Source organism: Pelodiscus sinensis, chromosome 14 (assembly GCF_052426305.1).
Source record: "Pelodiscus sinensis isolate ZL-2025 chromosome 14, ASM5242630v1, whole genome shotgun sequence".
In the NCBI taxonomy this organism is placed as follows: Eukaryota; Metazoa; Chordata; order Testudines; family Trionychidae; genus Pelodiscus; species Pelodiscus sinensis.
In genome coordinates this window covers 36,019,223-36,045,963 of record NC_143065.1, presented here as the reverse complement: position 1 = coordinate 36,045,963, position 26,741 = coordinate 36,019,223, and the positions used below count along the sequence as shown (strand labels likewise).

Genomic DNA, 26,741 nt, shown 5'->3' with positions numbered 1-26,741 from the left:
AAATGATGTGTTTCAAATAGCTGATAGTGTTTACCTACCAATACATTAAAACTCACTGAACTGTGGTATTTCTCTTCTGTCCTATTACCTCCAGTTTTGTCCAGATTATCCACATGCTTTGTGTCTACAAACCACCTCAAATTGGACACTCTACTTACTTACTCAACTGAACCATGCTAATAATGCAAGAATTTCCTTGAAACATTGTCACTGATTTTATATCCCCCTCCTGGGGTTGCTGGCCCCTTTGAAGGGAGTTCAAGCCTAAGCTACCTATGACAAGTGAATGTAAAGGGAGAAAGTCTATCTAGGCTCCCAACTGTCTAAGGAATATATAGGCCTGATAAAAAGCCATCAAGTCTCAATTATAGGAAGGTGCCGAGAGACCACAGACCCCAAGAAGGAAGGCAGCGTCATATCTAAGACCTTAGGGAGAGACTGTATTTCATCTTTATTTTAGGATGTAATTAAGTAGCATCCTAGCAGGAGAATTTTGTCTTACAGGATTCTTAAGGGGAAACTGAGGCAGAGAGTGGCTATAGTCCCATGTTAGGTCAGCATGGGATACCAAGGTAGACATGTCAGGTGACAGTCCCTGATCATTTTTTAAAAAACTGTATATTAAAAGTTAAGTGTGTATATGTGTATGAGAATACATTTTTTCTTGTAATGGTAAAAGAGTAGCTATTGCACTGGGGAGAACCAAAGCCCCGCATAAAACATTTCAAACTACACTGCAAATTGTCCCTCCCTTCTCCACCAATGTTCATCAATCCTTACTGGCAACATCACCTGCTGTTCCAACACCAGCCATCTCCTGAACAGAAACTGGAGCAAAGAACAGAAAAAAATGTTTGTCATTGAACTGAACTAAGGAGAAGGAAGAGGAGAATGATACGATCATAGCCTGCAGCACTTTGTTTATGAGAACATCCTTCCAGTGATATATGTCTGCACCAGGTGAAAGGATTGTGTCACCCCTAACATATTTTAAATGCCAGGGCTGTCATGCAAGAAGACAATGATTAAGAAGTTTAAACAAAATATGGTGTCTATGTACTGCCAGTGTTATTTTTTTAAAGTTTGCATTTGGTAGTATAGTGTGATGAAATGATTTTAAACTGTGTTGCGGTCTTCTCTAATAGAACCTTTTCTCATACTACCTTAAGGTTAATAACCTGTAGGTGAATCAACAGTGTTGCACATATACCCATGTGTATCTGCCACTGGTTTTTCATCTTATATGGCCCCAATACCTGAGTTTCTCAAATCTTTAATATATTTGTTGTCACAATACTCTAGGAAACTGGGGAGTGCTATTATCCCCATTTTACAGATGGGCAACCAAGGCACAGGAAAGAGATTAAAGCAAGTAGTCCAAGGCCACACAAGAAGTCTATGCTGGGAACTGAATCCAGGTCTTCAGTTATCACCACCTGAACCTATCCTTCCTCTCCCTTGTCTATATTGCTTTCCAAGATAGCACCTCAATTGCTATTTCACAGAAAGGGATGGAGAGATTCCCCCATTGGTCACAAGTCCTCTGCAGTACAAAGTCAGTATTTTAATCCAAAGCATTATTGCACTTACTTTAAATTGCTCCCAGATTTTCTTTCTTCCTCCACTCCTAACTGTACAGACCAGTGGTTCTTAACCAGTGGAATACAGAGGTCTTCCAGGAGATGCATCAACTCATCTAGATAGTTGTCTAGTTTTACAAATATAAAAAACACTAGCAAAATCAGTACAAACTAAAATTTCATACAGATGAAATGAGAAAGTTAGGCAATGTTTCAGTAATTGACACATTTGTGTTTTTATGAATGGAAAGGATGAGAACACGGGTCTAGATTACTTGGATTAGAGAATTAATCAGGCATATGTGGAACTACCTGCTGCACATTCTTTAATTTTCTGCTAGCTGTCTAAGGGTACATCTACATTGCAACCCTATTTCAAAATAACTAGCGCTATTCCGAAATGAATTAGTCCGTGTCTACACAGCAGGCAGTTATTTCGAAATAGTGTCAAACTACTGTCAAACTGGAGGATTTCTTACTCCTACTCCTGTAACCCTCATTGTTCACGGAATAAGGGAAGTTGGAGGAGGAGTGCTCTATTTCAAAATAAGTGCTGTGCAGAGGCTCCCTATTTCAAAATAAGCTACACAATTGACATAACTCAATTTGTGTATCTTCTTTCAAGGTAAGCCCTGCTGTGTAGATGCATTGAAAGAGGACATGGTATTTTTATGTTGCCCCACTGGTTTACATGGATTGGCAGTAGGCCATGGATGCATTGGCCATCACATCAGTGTCTTTTCTGAATATTGGAAAAAAAGATGTATCACTACATTTTGCTTAGTTTCTGAACATTCATGGTTTGTCCATGATCCATGGGAGATACAGATACCCTGGAAATGTACATGTTTTTATGTAAGATGGAAATAGAGTGTCAAATTGTCTTGGTTGAAGAGCATCAACTGCTCTAGTAACTGAACTTGTGAGTCTCCAGTTTCAAATGTGGTACTGGAGCTGCCCAAGCTGCTCTGTAGCCATCACCTCTATGGCAGTTTTCGTTACAGCCATTCAGCTGGTGAATTAAGATGCTGGTGTTGTCATCAGTGGTGATGCAGTTCCATACCACGACTCAGCATCTCAGACTAACAGCCTGAGCTGACTCTCCAGAAGGACAGTGCATGCCAAGGGTCACTGACTGGGGAAGCAACACCAAGTCCACAGCCTGCTGTTCCAGTTCAGGATTTGTGGAGATAAGGGAAACAACCTACAAACAAGTGAAGCGATAGCCATGCACGCTACGTGACCTCAATGCTAAAATGACATTGCAGAACATCAAAAGAAAGGAAAACAACAGCATTACACCTAGGAGTCACACTAAGACCAGAGCCCATGGGAACCATCATCCAACACTACACAGGTGATGATATTATAAATGAGGGAAAAGGCATGTTAAGATAGTCTGAGTTTAGGACTAAAGGAAAAGCAATCCTTGTTGTGCTATTTACATCCTTTGTGGCCTCGGCTAGATCTTTGAATTGCCCTCCCTTATTTTATCATCTGTAAAATGGGGATAATACCTATCTCACAGGGATATTATTTAAGGAGGGTTATTTAAGTAATGGCTATAAAGTTCATTGGAAATGGAAACACCATGTAAGTATTAAGCATTATTTAAATGTGTGACCAAAAATGGTCTCCAATCATTTTAAGCAGAACATTAATTTTTATAAGGGTCTTAGCAAGACACATGAGTACTTACCTTAATTTACATCATTGGGAACCGTACACTGTCTCTTTAAGATATAGTTTACTTCTGAACCAGTAAATTTACTAGACAAAGCAGCCATTATTTATGCATTCCTGCATATATGGCAAGGTGAAAATAATAGAATAAACATCATATACTTCATTATGATATCGGTTTACAACTTCCAGGGTACACAAAAAGAGGCCATTTCATCAAGCTAATTGCCTGAAAGTAAAAGAGAGAGAACTTTAGCTATTAGTCTATTATGGGGCTTTTTTCTTAATCACAAATAGGGGCCGTGTTTCCCTAGGGGGATGTGTATTCTAATTTACAATTGAACTACAGATCAGAGCAATCAATCTTGTGCAGCACTTTTACAGTGTAATTGCTGCAACATAACAAATAAAAAAAAAAAGCAGCCTAAGCCGAGTTTCAGCTTGAGGTGGAGATATTTACCAGGCATTGGTTCATGGTGGGAGGGAGAGAGAGCGATGCCACAACCATGAATATGCAATGAGGGCTCATTAGTGCCCCAGTGTTGCCATGACGAATGGCATTATCCCCAGACTGGTGCAGCCTAAACATGAATTTTATAACGACCCATTTATCATGACTTGTCACAGGTTTTTTTTTTTTTAACTGTACTTTCCACCGGCTTGCACACCTTTCACCATTATTACTTTAGAATCCCTTTCTTTCATTATGATTTGATTTGGTATTGATTCCTGTCTCCTAAAGAGAAAGTGCTTCTAAACAGGAACAAGCTAGTAGTGGTTTAAGATTCACTAGGAGCTTCCAAAGTTGGGAAACCAATGCAAAATATGTAGGTGGTCTCATGGATGGATAAGCATCCTCATTGTTATAAATATCGGCACTAGTTAGCAACCTTGTCAGTTGACTCAGCAGACAGCCCAGCATTGGATGAGCAGGGAGACAAATATCTTCTCGTTCTGGTGGGTGGGATGTATTACTCTGTGTGTTTGCCCTGGACATAAACTAAAAATATTCCTCCTCAGTCCACTCCACTTGTGTGCATGGCATTAAAATCTGGACCTCATCAGTAGGATGACTAGGCACTAAATCTGGCAAATGGATAACACTTCTGGTGCATGCAAGTATGTGCTGGCACAGTGTGTAAACAATGACACTAGCATCCAGTGACCTACAGCAAGATAACAAATGTAATTTTTTAAAAAGGCATTTTTTTAAATTAAAAAGCAACCCATGTCTTTCCTCCCACTGCCTCCTTCTCTATTTTGACTGTTGCCCTCATTTTACTATTTTCCTCACACTTTGGCCCAGCTAACCTATAGTTAATACATTGCTGCCTAAAAAGAGACAATTGTAAATCAGATGCTTGCACTGCTACTGTCTGGGATGTATGTGTTCTTTAGTACATAAAGGTCTTTATTCTCCAGAGATAGGAATCTGGCACTTTAACACGGGCATTAAAATTCACTCTTTTAACAAAATAAGAAGTGTGTGATTATTATTACCCCAAATGTTTTCAGGGCTAGGGTGCATTTTTTTCCCCTCAAACTTTTACATGAGATTTCTGGGATATCTATCAACATCACATCTGTCTTTTTTTTTGTTTAACTTTTGCTATTTTACAAGGGCTACAAGAGCAATACAATTTATTTAATCTATTTCTGTGAGGAAACTTCATTTTCTCAAACAAGTTGTGGTTTTTCATGGTATATGAAAACAACTGCCTTGAAATTTTATGTTGGGATAGTCGTAGGGGTATAGGTTCTTTTGTGAGATATTTGAAAATGTTGAAAGTCGTCTAATATACCAGCCCAGCAATTTTTTAGACTCAGCAATTAGGCTCTAGCTGTCAAAATCCATATTTCTTTTGAAAAATCCCATTTTGCTGTTATAATTGTCAAGACACCCATATGCTTCACCAAAATTTTAGTGCATCAAGGTAACAGTTCATGATACAAAGGATTCAGAATAGGTTTCCATTCTAGCTTCCAATAGTCTAGGATTTTGGTGTGAGAAAGTGACAGGAGTGAAAAGCTCACCTTTGAAAAGGTATGTGTCACTCCCCAATATGTTAGACATATCTCATGGTTACCTTGTGCTCTCCTAGTCTGTTTCTGGTATCCAACTGTGGCCCTTCATCTTATAGACATCTATTATAAGTTCTATAAGGCAGGGACTGTCTTTTCTCTTTGAGAACACCTTACACAATGGGGCTCCAGGCCTTGACTGAGAGCCCTACGTCCTACTGTAGTGCAAATATCAGGGATGCCAATGACTACATTAACTTAGCTTAAATAGACTCAACAAAGCGCAAGGAAAACGTAACATTATTTTTTACTAAAAGACAAAAACTAAACCAAATCGAAAGCAAAACCCAGAAGGGAATTTTAATATTGTAAAGGTGCTCATGAATTTAACAGGATTTGAGACAGCAGAAAATAACATTTTAATGTTACTATATTTTTTTTGCATTAAGTATGCATTTTCAGTTTTTGTAATAGGTGCCCAAATAGGCTTTTGCAAGTCTAGATGTTACCAATTGTTTACTCTCAAGTATAAAACAAGACATAGTTTCTAGTCCCTGGGAGTTTCATTATATTAAAAACAGAGTATTTGGCCAATATTGACAATTGACCATTGCTCGGTCTGGATCAACTGTTGGGGAGTTAGGAGGAGAGAACATTGTTTTTTCTTACAATTATTGTCTGCTCCTTTCTTCTCTTATTAAAATGGGTCATAATTATATTTAATAATCATGATCCATCACCAGGGTGGTGGTGGGTATCTCTGGAGTAGAAATAAATAATAAAGGTAGTGTTTGACATTGTTTTTAAGACCATAACAGCCATATTATGATCCTATTACTGGACCTGTTTGCAGCATTTGATGTGATCAATTGTAGAACCTCTTGCCTTGCTCCAGAGGGGTGGTAAAGTGAGCAAGTTCCAGCAAAGATGGTTTTAAATCATTCCTCGGAGGCTCCATTCAGGCACTTGCTGGTTTATCTCTGTAGCCCTCACTTGTAGAGTCCCTTAGGAATTCAATCTCTCTCACCCCTTCTGCTCAACATCTATACGAAGACAGATTTTGGAACATCAAGGACTAAAAGGCCAGCCCTGTGCAGATAACATGTAGCTCTAAGTCACCTTCATGTCATGTGCAAACAGCACTGTCTCTCCAATCTGAGCTGTAGAGCAGGTGCGTGAAGATGGATTCAGAAAAGCCTTAAATTATGCTTGCAGTGAGAGGGAAGTATTTAGAAGAACTTGCCACCTCTGTCACATTACCTTCCAATGAGTGTTCACCCTCAGACTACTAGGATTTACACAGACTTCCCATTTCTAGATCCCCAAATAGCTGCAACTGAGAAAATGTCCCCTTCCATCTAGGGCTTGCATATCTGACTCCTGTCAGTTTTGGACATAGTCCCAAGGACCTACGTATTTGTTACTTCCATGTATTGTTATTGTACCCAGAAATGAAACCATTCTTAGTGGTTCAGAGAACACAGCAGCCATAGAGAACTCACCACCCCAATGCCCAACTCTCCACAGTGGTTCCTTGGGGAATCCTGGGTCATTTTCAAAGAACCCTATGAAACCAGCCCAAGATACCTCATTACACAAGATCATGACAGCCCACAACAGTTATGTTTCACTGGGACCATGAAACTGTAACCCTCAAGAGTGAAACTTTGTGCTGCTAGGAGAAAAAGGTGTTTGACTGACTAGTCTCCCAGGTCTGAATCTAACTCCCAAAAGAGATAATGATGGCCAGGAACCTCCATCTTTTCATTCCAAAATGCAAAAGGAATGCTTCAATCTACCTACCTGTACTAACACTACACATACCCACACACTTGGCCAGATCTCTTAGATGGGGAAAGTGAATGACAGAAAGAGAGGAATGTATTTTTGTGTATATACTTTTGGCAAGAAGGCATTTAAATACCCTGATAATGCCCCCCCCCCCCAAAAAAAATAAATTAGAAAGACATATAAAGCCTATTAAAAAAATCTTAGTTTAGAAGCTAGGTACCTATTTTTTACACCAGTTTTAGGTTTACATTTACGGGACCCTATATCTGCTCATTTTAATTCTTCTTTTTAAAAACAGGTATAGTTATTATTGCAAACTGTTCACCAACACTTATCTGGAAATGGAAAACATTAAAATAAAATAATTATGTATTTTTAATATATATTTGAAGCACCAATTCTAAAAAGCAGTGTGTGTGTGTGTGTGTGTGTGTGTGTGTGTTTTCAAGTCAACCATTTAATTTATAATAAACATACTCAAATTTGAAGTGTAGGAGAATAAAACTTTCTTTGTTCTGTGAATATTGGTTTCCAGAAAACTGTCAGTCTATATGGTTGTCTCAAACAAGACTTAGGAATTATGGATGGGATTTTTTAAAAATGCACAGTATTGACCTAAGTACATGCTCATGGAAATCAGTGGAATTTTATTATTGATTTTAATGGGAACAGTATTAGGCCAAAGTTGAGAACATTCAAAAATTGCATTCTGAATGTATATCTTAATAAAACTGTGAACAGCTCTAATTCCTGCCTGCCAAAAAACCCTGAAATTAAAAAAAAATGAACATTTTGTAAATTAGTGACTCATTTACTTACATTAGCAAATAGGATCTGAGTGTTAAAAAGTGAAAATCAGAGTGAAAAAAACGGTGTGGCTATATATCATGCTGTTCAATGCTCACTGTATATATTCATTTAAAAGAGAAAAAACAAAAAGAAGAGATAGCTTTACATGCATAAAATAATTTGAAATTTTAAGAAGTACAAAAGTATATTCACTGACATCAGGTTTGCATTTAGGGTTAAGTAACACTTGGAAAATCACTTTTGAACTTGTAAAACTCACCAGACTTTCAGTGGAAATCTCTGATTTAGATGTCTTTGATGTTTCATTTTATATACAGATCTATCTCTGTTTTTTAAAATGCTTCACAAACAGCTTAATAGTTTTTGTGGTTTTTCACCTCCACCCAAAACTTTGTGCCAACCAATCAGATTGGTAATTTTGATAAACTAATTACCTCCTCCTCTTGATGCAATTCCCCCTTTTCCTTATTTAGAACCAATCTCATGTGTATTCCCACTTCAAAAACAAACAATTCTCTTTCCCTGTCCCCCATTTTTTAAATAACATCTTCAGTCATTAATGAGTTAATAAAATCTCAAAGTCATCTGGGGATAGATAAGAAGAAAGAAAGAAGAGTATTGTACACATAATGACAGGCTCTCTGCTGCCCCTAAGATGTCATGGGTCAGCCATGTTAAGAATGTGTATGCCCAATCATCTGCTGATTTTTATCAGCAAGGCCTCAAGCAGAATTTGACATGGGCCAGTTTGGGAGTTACAATGAATAAACAATGACTTCTTGGATTGTTGGCGGCTGTATGATAGAGTGAGGGGGTTTATGTATACTAAAACATGATGACATTAGCAATCAATACACCCATTACTGGACAAGTTATTGGACGAAGAATGCACACGTCTCAGGCTATGTGCATTTTGAACATATGACCAATGGTGGAAATTCACAACAATAATGTTACTTAACCCTTCCCGGGCCTGAAACCTTACACTTCCTTGAAGTGCCTGAGACTGTGAGATAAGGGAAAGCTTGGGATCTGATCTAGGATGTTAAACAAGAAAGAAATAGGGAAAACTTTAAAAGCAACAAATAGACGAGTAGCACCATGAAGACTAACAAAACATGTAGATGGTATCTTGAGCTTTCGTGGGCACAACCTACTTCTTCAGATGACAGGAGTGTTCAAAGTCCAGATCCAAGAATAAATAAGGGAGGGAGGAGGGAGGAGGAGGAAAAAAAAGGGAGGGGAGGAAGAAGAAAGAGAGACAGAGTATGTCTACACTACCACCTTAGTTCGAACTAGGGTGGTAATGTAGTCAACCGGAGTTGCAAATGAAGCCCGGGATTTGAATTTCCCGGGCTTCATTTGCATGTTGCCGGGCGCCACCATTTTTAAATGTCCGCTAGTTCGGACTCCGTGCCCCGCGGCTACACGTGGCACGAACTAGGTAGTTCGGAGTAGGCTTCCTATTACGAACTACCTGTACTCCTCATTCGTGCCGCGTGTAGCCGCGGGGCACGGAGTCCAAACTAGCGGACATTTAAAAATGGCGGCGCCCGGCAACATGCAAATGAAGGCCGGGAAATTCAAATCCCGGGCTTCATTTGCAACTCCGGTTGACTACATTACCACCCTAGTTCGAACTAGGGTGGTAGTGTAGACATACCCACAGTGAGTAGATAAGCTAGAGGGGTAGAAAAGTTAGTCTATAAGGATATGTCTACACTACAGCGTTATTTCAAAATATCTTATTTAGAAATAGTTAATTCAAAATAAGTTATTTCAAAATAACGTGTTTACACACACCATGAATTTTGAAATAGCACGGCCACAGTGAGTGGACGCTGAATCGCATTTAAGGCTGCCCAGAACCAGGTCCAGCAGGGCATCAGGTCAGGAGTTACTTTGTGTGGCTGCTGCCTGAGTCTATCTGAGGCCTAAGTTTAAAGGGACCCCCCCGGACAGCCAGTTCTCAGCTTTCCCTGCTTGCTTGCCTACCTCGATGAGGGACAGCAAAGCATTTTGTCTCTGCGTGTTCTGGTTGCCCTCACTCGGGACACCACAGCACTCTGAAACATGGAGCCAGAGCTGCCTCTTGGCTCTGGTGCTTCTCTTGGACACGTTGCTGTGAGTCTGGCTGCATTTTCTGCAGGTTGCCATCCAGGAGGTCCATCGAGGGGCTGTCAGTATCCAGGAGGCCCTGCTGGAGAGCTTCCACTCTAAGGAGCACTAAGAGCCTCCCTGGTCTGCCCCACTGGGGGCTTGTGCCTCATTCCTCCCTCACATCCTTCCACTTACCCCTCCCTAATGTCAAATAAAATACACATATTTTCATGAACACAAACTCTCTTTATTTAACAAAATTGGGGTGGGGGGAATGAAACTCTGGTGAGACTGGGGAGAGGAGGCGGGAGAGGGGGGAAGAGAGGGTGAGAGAAGGGAGAGGGAAACCTGGGAGGAGGGAGCTGGAAGGGGGAAGCAAGGGGAAGAAGGAGGAGGAGAAGCTCAGGGCCCAGGGTTGGGGGTCTTGCTGACCAACTTGATTTTCATGTAAACCTGTGCCTGGTTTCGAATGTGGCCTTTGGAGGCCAGGCTTGCAGCTATCCTGCCATATACAGCCATGTTCCTCTGCCTAGTGCATAATGGACATTGGGGGATCCCCCCCAAACCTGAATAAGGTCCATGATCTCCACTCTGGACCAGGAAGGCGCCCATCTTCTCCGGCTCCTGGCAGGCTCCTGGGAGCTGGCAGACTGCTCCTGGGGAGTGGTGGAGGGCTGGCTGCCAGTGGCTTGCTGGCTCATGTTTTGGGGGCACTGGGTTGGGACAGTGAGGGTATGTCTAGACTGCATCCCTCTGTTGACAGAGGGATGCAGATTAGGCAGGTCAACATTGCAAATGAGTCAGGGATTTAAATATCTCATGCCTAATTTGCACAAAAATGGCCACTGTGTTTTGCCGACTCAGTACTTTGTCGGCAAAAAGTGGCAATCTTGAGGGGGATCTGTCGAGAAAGAAGGTTTTTTTGACAGATCCCTTATGCCTCCTTATGCATAAAAATATGGAGGCATAAGGGATCTGTCAAAAAAGGGTTTCTTTCTCGACAGATCCCCCTCAAAACTGCCACTTTTTGCCGACAAAGTGCTGAGTCTGTAAAATGCGGCAGCCATTTTTATGCAAAGTAGGCGCAGGATATTTAAATCCCTGCCTCATTTGCAATGTTGACCTGCCTAATCTGCATCCCTCTGTCAACAGAGAGATGCAGTCTAGACATACCCTCACTGCCCTGACCCAGTGGCCCCAAAACATCGATCTGTTTTTTCACTTCTCCAGGTGGGTATTTCAGTTTTATGAATGCTCTATATAGATCCTGTAAGTGTTTGTCTGTGTCTGTAGGTTTGGAGCAAATATGATTGTATCTTAGGGCTTGGCTGTATACAATAGATTGAGAAATGTGTCTGGGATGGAAGCTAGAGGCATGAAGGTAAGTGTAGCGGTTGGTAGGTTTCTGGTATATTTGGTGGAAATTTGTCCATTATTTAATTGTACTGTAGTGTCAAGGAAGTGGATTTCTCATGTGGACTGATCCAGGCTGAGGTTGATGGTGGGGTGGAAGTTGTTGAAATCCTTGTGAAATTCTTCAAGGGTCTCTTTCCCGTGGGTCCATAATATGGAGATGTCATCGATGTAGAGTAAGGGTGCTAGGGGAAGAGGGAGCTGAGGAAACGTTGTTCAAGGTCAGCCATAACTTAATTTAATTTACAAGTTTAATTCTTATGTAAATGGTATGAACAAGGACATCAGTTGGCTCACACATTACTTGAGAAGACAGGGAGGCTCATGCTTGAGGAGTCTGCTATTGTGTTTTGTCCTCGGACTGGCCACGTGAGTGGGTATGGGAGGGAAGTATGTATGGCGCTTTGCATATTTTCTGTGCATACTCATAAAAGAAGATCTCTAACTCACCTCTGATAATTAACATTGGGCCTGCACCTGTTAAAATAATGGATAACCCACCTTATGGTCTGCATTGGGGACTAAAAGGGCATAAGGAAAACCATGTCTGATGTATGTGGGAGGGAGAACCACTGCTCCAGGGCCATTACTTTGCCTCCTGAACTAGCGGATGGAGCCCTGTATTGTCCCTCTATGTGCTGGCCCATGTAGCTGAACTGGTCTGAAGGAAGAAGTAAGTTGCTTTGAGGGCAGGTACATAGTCTATTTCTCCCATGGCTCAAGGAGGAAGCAGGTATTAGGAGCTGCATGTTAATTCATATTGCTGCACTGTTATCCAGCACTCTGGTAAGATCAGTCACCAAAATGTGCTCAAGCCCAGTTCCTCAAAGGTATTTAGGTGTCTAACTCCCACTGAAATCAGTTGGGAGTTAGGTACCTTACTAGTTAAGATGTTCTGAGTCTGAGTAACACTGGTCGAATCCACTCAGGGTTTGAGGGAACGTCACAGTTTGGCCTTTAGAGTTTTGTCTATGTCTTTGGTGGTGGGAGAGGAATGTGTTCTGGCCCAAACACAGTGAGAAAAATGATGAAAGCCCATTTCCTTTTAGCTAAAGTATTTCTAAATATAGACTGGATTGTTCTGTCCTATAGGAAGTTCTCTAAGGGTGCGTCTACACAGCAGGGCTTAACTCAAAATAAGCTAGGCAAATTGAACTACGCCAATTATTATGTAGATTATTTCGAAATAGCTAATTTCAAAATTGGGAGCATCTACACAGCACTTATTTCGAAATAGAACTCTCTTCCTCTGACTTCCCTTATTCCTCGTACAATGAGGGTTACAGGAGTGGGAGTAAGAAGTCCTCCAGCTTGACAGTAATTCAACATTATTTCGAAATAACTGCCTGCTGTATAGATGCAGACTAAGTTATTTCAAAATAGTGTTGCTGTGTAGATGTACCCTAAAAATCTGAAGGTGCATTTGACAAGCATATGCCTGAATGACTCCGCTTCTAAACGGAAATGTTTCATAAAATGGCGGTGTTACCTTACTTACAATGAGTAGTGTTTTCTCGTGTTTCTTTAAAAACCCTCAGTGAGCCTCCCTGTGTAATTTACAATTAACTTTTTGCCTCAAGGTAACAGCTACATTCACAAAAATAATGGTAATAGAGTGACCTTGTTATGAATGGATAACAAGCTGGAAACAATATACTTTGTCACAGTGCATTAACTGTTATTGCTGAAATTGTAAATAATGTGTATAGATCCTACATGTAAGTGGCTCCCCCTAAAAATATTGTGTCAATTAAAGACTTGATACGTAATGTATTATTCTGAAATCCATTTAAGTCCGTGTATTCTATCATTACATGCACAGGCAACGTTCACCTCCAGGCTGCCCCCAAAATTTGCAAAGGTTGTTTGCCTATTCTGTGGTGCATTTTTACAGCTACATGATGAGGCTGGCTGGGGAATCTGATTCTAAATGTTTACAGTCTTTATAGTTCATTTTCTTTTTACCATTCGTTATTACACATAATACTATAACATTCTACAGTAATGACTTGAACTGCTTTGGGCCCTGTTCTCTGATGCTTTTGGTCTGGCCAGAGGTTGCTCTATTGATCAAAAGCAGCCTTAGATCAAGCTTAGCTGGCTAATGGACATTTCCCCCCCACTCAGGATCTCTGCATGATTACATTTTGGGGTTTCTGTGCATTTTGCTCCACTTCTCTGAAGAAGAGGGTTCTGCCTACGAAAGCTCATGATACTCTCTATATTTTTTAGCTTCAGAGGGGTAGCCGAGTTATCCGGTAACAGGAAAAACTTAAAAAACAACCAACAGCCTGGTAGCACTTTAAAGACTAACAAAATATGTAGATGATATCATGAGCTTTTGTGGGCATAGCCCATTTCTTTGCTAGTCTCTTAGGCTATGTCTAGATTACATGGCTCCTTTGTTAGTCTCTTAGGCTATGTCTAGATTACATGGCTCCTTTGTTAGTCTCTTAGGCTATGTCTAGATTACATGGCTCCGTTGACGGAGCCATGTAAAATAGTTTATTCGGCATAGGCAAGGAAGCGGGGATATAAGTAATCCCCGCTTCATTAAAATAAACATGGCCGCCATGCTGTGCCGACGATCAGCTGATCCGGCACAGCAGGGCAGTTTAGACACACCGCGGTCAACAAGGGAAGCCTTTGTCAACCACTCCGGTATGCCTCGTGAAACAAGGTTTGCTGGAGTGGTTGACAAAGGCTTCCCTTGTTGACCGCGGTGTGTCTAGACTGCCCCGCTGTGCCAGATCAGCTGATCGTCGGCACAGTGCGGCGGCCATGTTTATTTGAATGAAGCAGGGATTATTTAAATCCCCGCTTCTTTGCCTATGCCGAATAAACTATTTTACATGACTCTGACGGAGCCATGTACTCTAGACATAGCCTTAGGTACTATAGGACCACACATTGTTTTTTAAGTTTTTTTTTAAGTTACAGACTAACACAGCTACCCCTCTGAGACTACAAGACAAAGTGGCCCTTATGCCATTTCCCCCTTGTAATCTCTGGTGTAGAGCATGTGATTCAGAAAAAGCTATGTTTTTTCCACACCTGTTTGATCCCTCTCTACCCCGTAAGATTATTTGCTTATATTTGTAGGACTCCAAAGTGGTTTGGAGTCACCACCCTGCTCTCATAGTTGCAAAGAGTGTTTGTGAGATGCAGTTTCAGTCTTGGGACTGCATTTTACAGTAGCAATAGGGCAATGTTCTGGCATTGGCCATTTACTATTTATAAAGGAAGCGATGACATTTTAGACAGATGTCCACAAATAAGGGACAGTATTAAAACTACAGGCACCAAGGCATTAAAATGTCAGGTTGCCAGGGTTAGGATGACTAGCTTCTGTCAAAACAGCTATGTCTACACGCTAATGTTATTTAAGAATAACATCAGTTATTCCGAAATAATGTAGAGTGCATCTATACAGCAAGCTCGTTATTTCAAAATAACAGGCTTCTTACTCTGACTCCTGTAACCCTCATTGTATAAGGTGGAAGGGAAGTCAGGGGAAGAGTGCTCTGTTTCGAAATAACGGTTGTGTAGACAGCACCAAATGTCAAAATACGCTATTTCGAATTAAGCTACGCAATTAGCGTAGCTCAAGTTGCATAGCTTATTTTGAGTTTAGCGCTGCTGTTTAGATGTGCCCTCTCTGAACAGCTAGCATATATCACAGGGCAGATTGTCAGAACGAAAAATAATTAGAATTTTACTGGCATGACTATTTAGCTCCATGAACGCAGTAGAAATCCACTACTTTGGGCTTTTAGTTCAGCCATCGGATTGGCCCTTGGAAAATCTGGTTTCATCTCCAAGCTTTGTCGCTAGGTAACCTTGGGCAAGTGTTGTTTGTGCCTGAGTTCATCACCTGGAAAATGGGATCACAATCCTTCATTTTTCTGCATTATCTACTTTGGCTGGAAGCTCTTTGGGGCAGAGACTGTCTCACAGTGTTTTTGTACAGCCAGGCACGACAAGACTAATTGGAGTTAGGGTTCCTATGCACAGCTATAACAGAAGCCAATACTCAGACAAAAGAATATACTCCATGAAGAAACAGATGCATTGCATGGGCAAGACTGGGAAAAAGTCTTTTCCATCCATATTGGAGCCAGCATTTAATGCACTACTAGTTGTTAAGGAACCCTTCCATGTACTTCATCTGGTGTTTTTTCCCTATGTGGCTCTCGTTTCACCTCTGAAGTCCAGCCATGCTCTGTGCTGTGTATTTTGGTGCCATCCCACCCTCAAGATGTGCTTTTCTATTGGCAAGAAAGTGAAGGATTAGCAATGGGCAGAGGTCAAGTCAGTCAAGACTTGAAATACAGAGTCGGTTGTAAAAAAGCTTCCATTACTGAGAGCTCTTTGCCAGATCAGTACTTCGATGCCAAATGTTAATCCTTGCTGGGGACATGATGGCTTGTAAAATGTTATAAGAAAATATCATTTTCCCTGCTGAAAACAAGCATTTATAGTTAAAAAAGAGGAATTATTTTCCCATGCTCACATTTGCATTTCATACATACCTATCCTGCTGGAGCTCTGCTTTAGTGCTAATATTTAATCACATCATTTATTTATTTCTATAACTAAAGGGGGAAAAAAAGCATGAACTAGTGCTTAAAGCACTGAGAGCTGGGGGTCTAGCTCCTGGCCAGTGGTGAAAGTAACTTACAATTTCTTACAGGTATAGTCCTATTGCAACCCAGGTCCCTGCCAGCTCTTTAATTCGCTCTCTGCTGGCTTTGCCACAGCTCAGCCAGCTCTTGCTGGAGCTGTGAACCAAGATGCACTCGTTTACTTTACCCCCTGTTCCTGGCGCTGATGGAGATTAACAAATGACCTTGGGCAAACCATTTTCACTGGGTGTATTTCATTTTTTCCTATCTGTCAAATGGGAATAACAGACCACAACCAGGGTCCTGTGAGGCTGAACATGTTTGTGACTGTCAGGAGGAAGATGCTCCTGGATGCCCAAGTATTCAAATGATAATATACCAAAACCTCCACTTGCTGCTAGGAAATCCAGGGGATGAACTCTCTGGCTACCAACCCCTGTCAAAGTTTTCAAGATGGTCAGATCAATGCAAGATTCATAAATCATTTGAGACTAGAGTGTCACAGTCCACACTCAGCTACATAGGGGACTAATGTCCCGCCTCATTCCTCTGCTCAGACACTGGCTCCACAGGGGAGAACGCAGGCCCTACATTGCGATACTCTCTGGCGAGAAAGTAGGGAAGGAGAGAGGAGCAGAGAAGGACAAAAAACGTGGCTTGCAAAACCAGATTAGGGGATTGGGGCCACAGTGTGGAGGGAGCTGCTCTTCAGAACATAGTGAAAGAAGTGATACCCCTCCAGTAATCAGAGCGAGAGAAGAGCGGGGCAGGAACTGTGTCTATCTGATTTGCTGCTTTGTTTGTTAGCTCCTGCTGTGATGCATCTGTGCACTGCTCAGGGCAGATTGGGAAGTTCTAAATCTGTACAAAAGGATGGACTTTTGCCCTGGCCTGGGACTTGGGAGATCTGGGGTCATTTCTTGACTCTGCCAGAATTCCTGTGTGATCTTGAACAAGTCACTTAATCTCTCTGTGCTTCAGTTCCCCATCTGTTACACTTTCCTTTCCTCTCTAGGTTTCCTTTGCCACTGTTGCAATTTGCCCAACCCCTGTCTGTCACCTGGTTTCCCATTGAGGGTAATTCACATTAGACAGTTTTAGGTCTTGCTCAATATTATCCCTACATCTTCTCTTTGGAAAGGCACTATAAGACGGTCCTTCCAAGACAGGGCAATACAGCCGGTCCCTGAGTTATGAACGGTCGATTTACGACCGTTCGCATTTATGACCAAACCTCCCATTAAGTGGTCGTAAAGGCGGTCCCCGAGTTACAAATGTGACCCACACTTACGAACAGCGCGGTTGCAATGTAACTCAATGGGGTCTGACTTGTGAACATTTTAAGTTACGGCCAAGTGTTTGGTCCGTAACCCATTCATAACTTGGGGACCCCAGCTGTAAATGGCCCATGGGCCAGATGTGATTTGCCAGGGTTAGCCTGTGGAAGTCCACTGGCGCTTTATTTACCTGCATGTCTGTAGGTATGACTGCTTGCAGCTTGCACTGGTTGGAGAACACCGTTCCTGGACAATGGGAGCTGTGGGAAGCTCTGTCCTGGTCTGTGCCTTTTCCTGCAGCTCCCATTGGCTGGGAATGACAATCCCTAGCTTATGGGAGCTGCAAGTGGCCGTGCAGGTAAGTAAAGCATTTGGAGGCTGCCAGGGACTAACCTTGGAGAATCGTGTCTGACCCATGGGCTGCTTATTTCTCACCCTAACATAGACCAACTCCTCCAAACATTCTCTATTTTGGAGATAATAGTTCCTCACGTCCCAGTGCTATTGTGAGGATAAATCCATTAGCACATATGATGTCATGTGGTGACATGAACCAAATAAGCCCCTAGACAGATAGCTCTGATGACAAAGAGTGCACAAAAATAATAGAACCACTTCAGCTTGGGGAAGCCTGAGCTCCTAGAAATCACACCACATTCAGTTGGTAGCTATAAAGTTATAATACCCAAGTAGAAGGAGCATTCAATATATATTTCTATGCCAGTGAATAAGTGTGTTATGCTACATGGTACTAAGTTCTAAACAATGTGAGTTTGGTTTTGTTATGCAGATGGATTTGTTCCTCTCTTCTCCCTTTGAAATGTTTTGAATTAAAATAGCTTACTCAAGGTCAGCAAAGGCATATGGTCCTGCTCAAAACTTTAAACAAAACATTAGTTTTTACAACCTTTTGTAATTTGGTATTGTATACAACATGGTTATAGACGGAGTTTCTGTAATCTTTGCAGTGGGGTGACAGAAATATGAGAGCCAAATTTATAAGCCATTTAGTGAAGCATTTAATCAATTTCATGCATAAGAAATAACTCCGATTGCTTTGCTTTATCAATCTTCCTTTCCCTTAGTCCTGCAGTCTCCCCAAACTCCAAACACTTGTGTATATATACACACACACACACACACACACAAATCTAATGATGTACACAAAATGTCAGGAACTTCTGAGGGCTGTTTCAACTTAGTTGCCAGCATCAATAATCCCTCTTGAGGCTGTTAATATATTTCAGAAGGAAGGCAGAAAGCCTAATATTTATAGGAAGTTGCAAGGCTTCTTGCTGTAAAGTTATTCATTAAACACTCTTTGCCTAGAATGACTCCCAGATGCAGTGTAGAGCTATGCAGATGAAACTTGTGTCTAGTACTCAAGTATTTGTGTGGAGCCTTTAATTGTTTACAAACATCCCCCCCACCCCGGAACACAAAGGGCCTTTCTCCAGGGGTGCTCCTGCTGGACCCTCTGGGAATTAGCTTTTCATGTCTGGAGCACCCCTTTTCAGTTGGTGTCTCACTTACTATTACCTATTTTTCCTCCAATTCCTTTGGTTAGGACCAACATCCCTCCCAGACCATGGTAGCCTCCTCTGGGTACTGCCCTACTGCAGTGCCTCCACACTCTGGGGTCCTTCCCCTATGGGAACTCCCAACCCCCTATGTCTACTTTGCTTCAGTAACCCAGTCTTTATCTAGTCCTTGACATGGGGCAAACTTCAGTTTGAAATGGCCACTCATCATTTGCAAGGGGGTGTGGACCTACTCCCTTTGCCTATCATAACTGCCTCTCTACTGCTCTCAAGCCTTGCTTCAGGTCATAGAACCTGGGAGTTTGCCTGCCCTTCCCCAGCCCTCTTCTAATTCAAGAAGCCACTAGCTTCCCTAACAGTCAGGTCCCTCCTGTTCCCCTTCAGGAGCCTTTATTTATACATTCCTCAGCTGGGCCCTAATTGGCTCATACCTGCCACAGCTGCTGGCTCCACAGCTCCACCTCTTCAGCCCTCTTCCAGGGCTGTATTTTTACCCTTAAAGGGCCAGCACAGGGCAGATCCCCAACCCACTCTAATCCCCTCCTTTAAAAAAAAAAAAAAAAAAAAAAACTTCCCCTCATCACACCAGTCCTCATATCACTGATGAGTGAATGGCTGGAAAACTACTTGACAGCCTCAGTATTACACACACTGTAATAGGAACTAGGGTCAGTTTTAAATACAACATGCACACACGCACACACACCCATACACCCATACACACCCATTTAGGTATTCAGGAATCTAATCTAATCTAATCTATCAACTATGAACCTATTCAGGAATCCAAGAACCTCCCTTACTCCCCTTGCTTGTAACAGGAATCCCTGAGATTCTCAGGCTTGTTACACAGGAAGTCAGACTCAATGATTATAAAGGTCCTTATTCTTGCTATAAAACTTATCATTCCATGGGCTACCTAGACTTTCAGGCTCATAGAGCTAAATGAGGTGACTTGTCTACTTAATCCATGTATAGAGTAGGTGGAAAGGGAACAGTTTTTGTTCTACCACCTATTGGTCCTGTGGGTATGGATAGTAACTGAGAGATGATGTAGGCCGGTAGTAAGTATTACTCTTTCCCTCTATCCATTGGAAAGAGGAGAAAATGTCACCTGACTCAGTTTCTAAATTGATGCGTTTATGCCCAGTTGCTGTCCCTGAAGTCCCCACCTTGACCAAGAAGCAGGTCATAAATGTTTAACCCCAGATGACACGTTTTCTTTTCATCATATACTATGACATAAGAACATAAGAATGTACATAGACCAAAGGTCCATCTAGCAGTGGCCAATTACAAATACCCCAGAGGGAGTGAACAGAACAGGTAATCATCAAATGATCCCTCTCTAGCCTCTGACAAACAGAGACTCGGAATACCATTCCTATCCATCGGGGCTAATAAGCATTGATGGATCTATCCTCCATGAAGTTATCTAGTTCTTTTCTGAATCCTGTTAAAGTCCTGGTCTTCACAACATCCTCTGGCAAGGAGTTCCTCAGGTGGATAGTGTGCTGTGTTAAGAAAAACTTCCTTTTGTTTGTTCATAGTTGCATGTTTAAAACATGACATCCTGCATGACATCATATTCAGAACAATAAACAGTGACTTTTTAAAGTGAAAAACTCTCAAGGGATCATAAATTTTCTCTTTGATCATTATCAGCTGTTCAACTATTTTAAAATTAGACAAGTCTACAAGAGTGCCAGAATGGCTCCTTGCCCTCTAAAATTAGAACTGACAGAATGGTGGGTATTGTACCAAATATAGACCTCATTTAAAAATAATGTGCGCTTAAGTTTTCTCAACATTGGAAAAAGCGATCAGTGTAAATTCTCAAAGTAAGAGCTCCACCCATCCCAGACATGTTACAGCTGTGATATTCTATACTTTAGTTTCATTTCAGGAAATCAGAGAACAGTCAACAGCTATAGAACCAAGCATCCATCCAAATTATAATTTCTTTTAAGCATTTCTTTGTTTTTTATAACAAAAATAGATAAATCAAGGAACAAAAACTCAACCAGGAATAAACCACCTTCCTACAATGTAGACAAGAAAGGAATGTGCAGTGTTGCAATCTCTTGCAGTGTCATCATTATATTTGGTGGTTTTCCTTACACTCCAGTTCCTGAAGTCACAAAGTTGGAAATCTCTGCTTTCATTTTCTTTTAAAATTAATTTCTAGCTATTGTAGATGCAGATAAAAGCTTAGAAGTCTAAACCCTACAGGTCAAACACCCCTCCCTCCAAACCTGAGGCAAAATAAAAAAGAATCCCAATTAAGAAAACAAAACAGTCTCATGATTTTGGAAAGCCGATATCAGGATTTTTGGAATTGCAGGGCCTAGCAATCTTGGATCTGGTTAGATTTGCATGGGATCCTGTGAAATGAAACTCAGATAATAGCTCATCAGTGTTTAAACATCCTTGATTTTGAAGCAGTTCCTAGTACAAGGGGAATTGTTTTCCTGTTTTGAAAACATGATCTGCAGCAACAACACTCATTTTAACAGAAGGCCTTCAGTCTGAATTTCTAGCAGAGCCAATGGGTGTGGATGAGTACCATACTCAGGCAGTCCTCTCCTATGCTATGGCCTACCTTAGAATCAGGTTAGATAATTACAAAAGAATGTTGGAATCTTGGAGGACTTGGAAGTCTACATGTGGACAAAAGCAGGGGTGGCTGAGGAGAGAGAGATTTTATATTTTATCTCTGTGTGCTTGTTGGTTGGGTTATCAAAGTATTAGTATAACTTTGCAAGGCCTTCAAGAAAAGTTCCCTGATCAGCTGAAAATAATTCATTTGGGCTGTCTAGACGTAGAAATACAAAAAAGTACCCTGTGCTCATTGTGGTTCCTTCCTTAGGGGTGTGGCAAAGAAAGATTTGGCTCTTATAAAAGCCCAAACTGCAGGCAAGAAATTATAGAGGGTGTTTTAGAAAAGAAAAGATTGGGGGGAGTTGAGTCATGATAGCAGTTCTAAAAGGGTGTTACAAGGAGGCGGAGAAGAAGGGAGAAAAATTGTGCTTCTTGTCCTATCATCAGAGATCAAGAAGAAATAGGCTTAAATTGCAGAAAGGGAGATTTAGGTTGGACATTAGAAAAAACTTCTTACCTGTCAGGGTGGTTAAACAGTGGAATAAATTGCTTAGGGAGGTTATGGACTCTCCAACACTGGAGATATTTAAGAGCAGGTTGGATAGACATAAGGGATAATCCTAGATGGTGCTTGAGTGCAGGGGATTGGGTTTAATGATCTGAGGTCCCTTCCAGTTCTAGTATTCTCAGATTCTAGTATTCTGTGAAAGAGTTGCTGGCTACTAAACTTATGGGTAGTATCTAGCTCTTAGAGGGTTAGCGTTATGGCTTGTCTAAAGTGCTTGTTTATCTTGTTTTTAACTTGCATGTGGGGTGGGTAAGATGAGGTGATCTGGTAATCTTTTCTGGTCTCAAATTCTATGACTAGACCATCTCTCCTTTCTGCACCCACACAGGCCATGCTGCATTAGGGTTGCCAGGTGTCCGGCATTGACCTGGTGTCTGGTATTTTTGCTTCCTCTCTGGTTTAAAAAAAAAAATTCAGAAAATACCAGACACCAAAAATGTCTGGTATTTAATGATTTTTTTCCCCCCTGCCAGAAGGTGAAAATACTGGACACCTGGCAACCCTATGACACACTTGGCAACTGAGCCCCACCCCATCCCCCGGACCCTTTGCTTACCTGGTTTTGCAGGGAAGCTGTGTTTTGGCTTGATGAATAACACAAAATGGCTGCTGGCAAAAAGCCTAAAGACCAAGGGGAAGCAATGCTTTCCCTGGGTCTTAGTGCTTAACTTCTCCCCTCTTCCTATCCCTATTCTGACTCTGCAGGCACTCTGAAAGGGGCCACGTTGTTTTAACCTATTTTATTATTTTTGGTTTTTTGCTTCATAACTGAGTCCTCTCCTCCCCCCCAACAATTTTTTCCCTGGTGTTTTTTTTTGGGGGGGGGGGGGGTTCAGTTTTTTTTGGTTAAACCATCTGGCAACCCTATTCTGTATCTATTTTGGGGACAAATAGAGGACTTCATTCTCCAAAGCTCTCTAATTACCTTTCACTGGCAGGAAAACATTTAAATCCCAAAGGAGAATTCAAAGACAGTAACTCTGGCAATTTTTAGGGAGCCTCAAAAGGCAGATAAAAGGAAATAGTGTTCCACAAGGCCTACAGCTAGCCTGTGAACCTTATTACCACAATGTCAGTGGGGCCAGCTCTTAGAAGAATTAAAAAAAATTGCAAATGTATATGGGCACTAGAATTATTTGGAGTTCTGATAGTAAATATTTTTAAAAAGAGCTTCAGAATGGCTGTACACCCTCGTGCTTCATGGCACAAACAAATCTCACAAACTGAGAGCTAGGAAGAAGCATCCTTGAGGGTTGGTTATGCCATAACCACCTACTTGTATGACTTTTATTTCCTCATAAGCACAGGTGTAGGCCCTGTTGGAGACAGTTTACTGAGGTACATGGACCCTGGGTGACCCAGTGAGGCCAGCCTCTCCTATAATTCTGTGTGCTAGATTATAAATTCTTAATCTGACATGTTCACAACCCATCAGGTTATCTACCCTTCTCATATTGCTAAAAGGAAAGGGGTGCAGGCTGTATGAGAGAAGAGTCCCAGGTAAATTTGGTGTAGAAAAAGGTGTTGTAGTAAGGAAAAACTGAGACTCACTTCCCTCATTCAACCACAAATTAGTGGGCTAAATATAGGAGCCATCCATGATATTCTCTGGCCTGTGCTATTCAGAAGGCCCAACTGCATGGTCCTCTTGCCATAAAATCTGTGACTGTATGGGAATATGGTTTGGATCCGTTTCAATTCCAGTAGGGAACAAACCCAAAGGATTAAGGCAGACTCCTGAGGATCAAAGACCTGCAGTTAGTGTGGCCCCAAAAGACAAAGCTGGATATCTTTGCAGGCAGCCTGCAAAAGCCCACAGCTGATTGTGCTCCAGAAGACAAGAAAATGCACCTGGAGTCATCTTGCTTCTCCTTCAACCCATCAAGTCACAGTGTAGAGTGGAGGGAGAAAGGAAGGTAGGCAGGGGGCTATGCTGCTCTATGCCTGTATTGTTGTGCATGGGTGCACCATGGGCCATCTGACTTTTATTTGTAGGGAGGGGGGGAAGAGCTGTGAGTGTTGATTTGTTCAGACTCAGGTTCTCTGGCACATCCAGATCCAGGACACTCCTAATGCCTTCCTGGTCAGTTTGGAGTCTGAATGGAACTTTTAAGGGGATAAGAGTGAGGCTCTTGTTGACTTTCAATGGCATGGGGAGGTACCTAAATGCCGCAGGTGTGTTTGAGAATCCCCCTCTGCTTCAAAATGTCTCCTCCATCCATACTAACAACTACTGCCACCTGGACTTTGCCATTTACTGGCCTCTGTAGCCTCAGTCTATTTTCCTGCAGAAATAAACAGGACATCCATTCAACAGGTACTACATACTTGCCACTTTCTAGAGGCAGCATTTACTCCAGCTAAAATAGATACAATAATTTGAAAGCCTCCATCAAGTATTTTTATTGTTTACAAAACATGGTACTTTATGGATGTAATTTGTACGTGGAAAAGAAGAGGGCTATTCCCAGTTTTATCTTTATTTTCTACACATAAATAACAAACAACTCCAGTAATCAAAATTTACTACAATTGTAATAGGTTTTGGCATCGTTTATGCATTGCAAGGAATGTTAACATAATGTTGACTTTGAGGACTCAGGCCAGGTTTTTATTTATTTATTAAATTATAAAAAACCCAATGTAGTTGTGGCTTTTATAACATTCAAGAGATTAATTCTCATACATAAAATTGTTTCTACCTCCTCCTAGTCAGAAAGTTGAAATTATCTGTGACAATGTATGCACTAAAAAGTTGAATACTATGAAACTATTTCAATAATTAATGCATGCACCATCTACAGCAATTGACAGTGAGGTCATAAACATAATGGGCCATCTGTGTTTGATTTGTATCTGAAAATGCTTAAAGGGATAGGCAGGTAATTCAGGCTTCTCTTGCAGATGTAGACAGCCAAGATGTTTTTACTTTCTCAGAAGATTGTTGGGCCATTCATTGCTCACTCTCCCATAAATTCTTCCAGTGGGGTGCTGTCTGCTGCAAACAAGGTAGGCCAGGCCAGTTTGATTTTTGTTTTTCTATTGTTTATATAAAAAGAATTATGAACTCCTTTGTAGTACGTATTTTACACAGTGTTTTATCTATAGAATCTGGCTCATTTAGGCTTCAGGGTAATTCCATTAATTCCTGTATATTTTAGATCCAGTTAAAAAATGGCTCTCCTTGGGCCAGATCCTCAGCTTATGTAAATCGACAGCGATCCATACAGCTATTTTTTGTTTCTACTCACTGAGGACTGTCTTCTGCTATTTCTTGTCCTCTGTGGACATGTCCGAGGACCATGTCTGTCTTTCAAATTAGGATTTACTTTGGCACTAAATTTCTGTGTTGTAATGAAAGGAAACAGGAATGGTACCATCATGTCTTTAGTAAGAGTTACTGATCTCTCTGGATTTATCTCCATGTTTAACCCACGCACCTAGCTTTTAGCCCATGTGGTAGAGGCTCATGATCTAAGTTTCAGAGGTCTTAGGCTCAATTCTGCCCTATGAAATAAAACTCCCTTATTTTTATAGGCTGATTTGGGGACAATCATTGCCTGGTTTTGGTACAGAGTGGTCTCCATTTGACACAAGCCGTTATCCTCCCATTGCCAAGATAATCTGGTATTGGGCAAAATCTGTTAAAACCAAGCTGAATCCAGAGGAATTGCACATAGAGATCAATGGCAGTGCATCCCTCTAAGAATGTAATAAGTCCTAGTTCCATTTCATTCTAAGTGGGAGGGTGGTATCATACGTCAAGACAGCAGTCTGGGATTCAGATGGATACAATTCCTGCCTTTGCTGAAAACTGCCTGTCCAGCTTTGGGCCAGTTACTTAATCTCTCTGTGGCTAAATTCCCCATGGGATTAATAATACTAAGCATCTCTCACTTTTTTTTTTTTTTTTTAAAGCAAGCTTGTCAGATCAGGGACTGACTTTCAATATTTGTATGCAGAGCTCCTTGCATAAGGAGGTGAGATTTATAGAAGCTGGGACAATGAAAATGGCTAATAATAAACTTGCACCACAGACAGCTTATGATTTAAAACCCAGCAACTTAAAACCATTATCAAATTTTCACTTCATTGTTTCAATAAAATAGTATTTTTGGTGTCTACCTGCTAACAGAAATCTCTTTTGGCCAACAAATCAACCAGTTTTAAACTCTCTTCTACTTCTATAATAGTTTGAGAAAAATGACTACTATTTTGCTGAATTTATGAGCCAATATGACTCTAATATTAGTCATATAATAAAATGTTTTTAAATGGTATTGGCAAAATCATTGGCTTGGAGATTTCCCTAAGCGGCATTGATTAAGAAATGTAAAGGAAAGAAAGGTACAGGGATGACACACAAGATTTTGTCGCTTTAAAAGTCTGAGTAATAACTATTAGGTCAGTGACTGTAAGACAATCCTATAAACATGGATTAGAAGATTTAAACTGGGGCTTTGCCTCATAGTAATTATGTCAGCAGCTAATGGTAATATCTGGTGGGCTGCCCATTCTTCCTGCTTCCCTATTTAAAGTGACACCATCCCAGTTTTTGTCTGCATCTATCATAAAGACACATTGATTTCCTTTTGGTGGAAAACACATATTTCTTCTCTCCTTGCTAAGAAGATAAATCTGACAGATTTTAATCAAATGTAGTTGTTCACAACTATAGAAACATTTCCAGTGCTACAGATGAAAACAATTTTTTGAAGAGGAGGCGAGTT

The 26,741-nt window shown here is 41.1% G+C and overlaps 1 long non-coding RNA gene across 6 annotated transcripts in view; it reads left to right on the top strand.

Annotated features, from left to right (window-relative positions):
- The window catches only part of LOC102451360 (uncharacterized), a 154,442-nt gene that overhangs the window by 49,515 nt on the left and 78,186 nt on the right, over nt 1-26,741 (top strand). For 2 of the 6 annotated variants that reach the window (XR_332318.5, XR_001368554.4), the window contains exon 6: nt 24,916-25,020. The exons of 2 other annotated variants lie outside the window; for them this stretch is intronic. This is a non-coding gene — a long non-coding RNA (uncharacterized LOC102451360). Of the gene's footprint in view, nt 1-94; nt 9,276-24,915; nt 25,021-26,741 lie in introns of those variants that run through there. 2 more of the 6 variants (XR_001368550.4, XR_012895713.2) reach the window with 1 other exon arrangement.